This window comes from Myotis lucifugus, unplaced genomic scaffold (assembly GCF_000147115.1).
Source record: "Myotis lucifugus unplaced genomic scaffold, Myoluc2.0 scaffold_3056, whole genome shotgun sequence".
Lineage (NCBI taxonomy): Eukaryota > Metazoa > Chordata > Mammalia > Chiroptera > Vespertilionidae > Myotis > Myotis lucifugus.
The window spans coordinates 10,000-12,682 of NW_005874104.1; the positions used below are offsets into that span (position 1 = coordinate 10,000).

The 2,683-nt window shown below is 42.2% G+C and overlaps 1 pseudogene; it reads left to right on the plus strand.

The window, feature by feature from the left end:
* The first annotated feature begins 852 nt into the window (after positions 1-852).
* On the plus strand, positions 853-1,467 carry LOC102427632 (annotated as a pseudogene).
* Positions 1,468-2,683: the final 1,216 nt, after the last annotated feature.

A 2,683-nucleotide genomic window follows, 5' to 3' on the forward strand; every position in this document is an offset into this window, starting at 1 on the left:
AAGGCAACATGTTGAAGCATAAACCCAGATTTCATTTATTAAAAGTGTAAAGAAAAGCCTTAAAAAAATAGGGAGAGGGAGAAATACATGGAGCAGACAATTTTTACTCAGCAGAAGGTTCCTCGGCTGTCCCTGGCGAGGTGTGTCTCAGTACACAATCCCAGGCTTTCGTCTTCCTCCCACATCTATAAATACAATCACTGAGCAGGTGCTCCATTTTTACACAGCTCTCCCCCAATTCCCTGGCATCACCCTTGTGTTCACTATTTGCACCTGCAGTTTACAGTAGAGAAGGGGTAGTGGTGTTAAGAATATGCAAGCAATACCCTAGGGTATATTGAGAAGTAGGTAAAGTTTGCTTTCTACTCTCCTCCTTCATTCTTGTTAGCACCCACCACTTGCCCATTCAACAAGTTCATCTTCTACTGATTCTCAGGTGGCCTTCTGAGTGGGCAAGACTGACTTCCACTGACACTCCTTCATGGTCCAGGCCTTTCCCTTTAATCTCTCCTCTCCCATAGACTCCCCCCTCTGAAGCCCCCTTCCTCTGGTCTTTCTAGAGCATTAAAACTAATCTAACAGGCCCAGCCAGTGTGGTTCAGTGGATGAGCGTTGACCTATGAACCAGGAGGTCACATTTTGATTCCTGGTCAGGGAACATGGCTGGGTTGCAGACTTGATTCCCAGTAGGGGGCATGCAGGAGACAGCCAATCAATGATTTGCTCTCATCATTGGTACTACTATTTACCTCTCCCTTCCTCTCTGAAATCAATTATATGTATATATTAAAAAACAAGTAAATGATCTAACAGGCTCTTCCTTTCTGTCTGGCCACAGTTATCAGGTAAGCCATGGACACCTACACGTACATCCAGGAGCTATGGAGGAAGGACCATCCTGATGTAAACTGCTTCCTTCCCAGGGTGCACTGCTGGCAGTACTGCCAGCAATCTGTGCTCCACAGAGCCCCCTTCCCCTCCGGCTCCATAATGCACACAAGCTGGGATACAGGGCCAAGGGAGGTTATGTCATATATCGGATTCATGTGCATTGTGGTGGCTGCAAAAACCCTGTTCCATCGGTGTGACCTATGGCAAGCCTGTCCATCATGGTGTGAACCAGCTAGAGTTCACTCCAAGCCTTCAGTTTGTTGCTGAGGTGTGAGCTGGACGCCACTGTAGGACTCTGTGGGTCCTGGATTCTTATTGGCTTGATGAAGATTCCACACCAAATTCTCTGAGGTTATCCTCATCGATCCATTCCATAGGCTATCAGGAGGAATTCTGACACCAGTGGATCACCAAACCAGGCCACAAGCACAGGGAGATGCAAGGGCTGTCGTCTGCAGGCCACAAGCACTGTGGCTGTGGAGAGGGCCACACGTTCCACCACACTATTGGTGGTTCTCGCTGTGCAGCCTGGAGAAGACACAATACTCTCCAGCTCCACTGTTACCACTAATATAAGTAATGTTTGTAAAATTCTCACCTAATAAACAATTTAGGGCAGTCAAAAAACCCTAATCTAGTAATTACAGAGCTAAGGTGCTAATGATTGATAATGACGTAACGGGCTAGCTAGTCAATTTATTCAAACAAAGACTACACAGGCATGTTAAAATAAGAGTGATGCCCTAACCGGTTTGGCTCAGCGGACTCAAGGGTCCCAGGTTCGATTCCAGTCAAGGGCATGTACTTTGGTTGCAGGCACATCCCCAGTAGGGGGCGTGCAAGAGGCAGCTGATGGATGTTTCTCTCTCATCGATGTTTCTAACTCTCTATCCCTCTCCTCTCTTCTCTGTAAAAAATCAATAAAAATATATTTAAAAAAAAAAGAAAGAGTGAAAATTTAAGAAACTGGGATTTAAAAAAAAAGAACCTCCCAGCATTTTAATTTGTATATTAATACAGGTTATTTTTTTTAATTCCCCATTAAGATACTTTCTAGAATAAATTTTAAATATCTGAACTCTGTTTCATCATCTGGATATTTATTAAAAACCTCAAATAGAGAAAAATTGAAAACAAACTACCTGCTCAATAAGAAGACTGTTGTATTCAACCATACAATAAAGTAATATGTGGACATTAAAAATAATACCCAAAAGGATATTTAATTACGAAGAAATACTGCATCATCTTATTCTAAGATTTGCTTTTCAGGAATTTTGAAGTATCTAACAACCAATCTCAAAACAATTCAACAGTTACTAAGCAGGTGAGCAATTATGACACAAGATGTTGCCTGCATGTGCAAATGTAGCTGGATATAAAGAAAAAGGTTTCTGTTTATCTGTGTTACTCCGTTTAGTTATTTGTAGTGATATGTTGAGCTTTAACTTTACTGGTATACTTCTAATTGTCATTTTAGTTGCCATTTCACTTGTCTTAAAATGAACTTTGATACAGCTCTGACATGAAAAACACTGTGCATGAAGAAGATTGTGTCTATCCTGTGCCAGATAATACAGAAAGGCCTAGGGCAGGGGCTAGGGGCAGGCTAGAAGAGGTCAATGGGGGGAAAAGGAGGACATATGTAACACTTTCAACAATAAAGATTAAAAAAAAATAAAGACACTAGAAATAGCCAAATCTCCAGGATTTTCAAAGCCAGGAGAAGCCGCTGTGGCTGACTCACACATCATAAATGACCCTCACTGTGGCACCAACATGCTAAATCTTT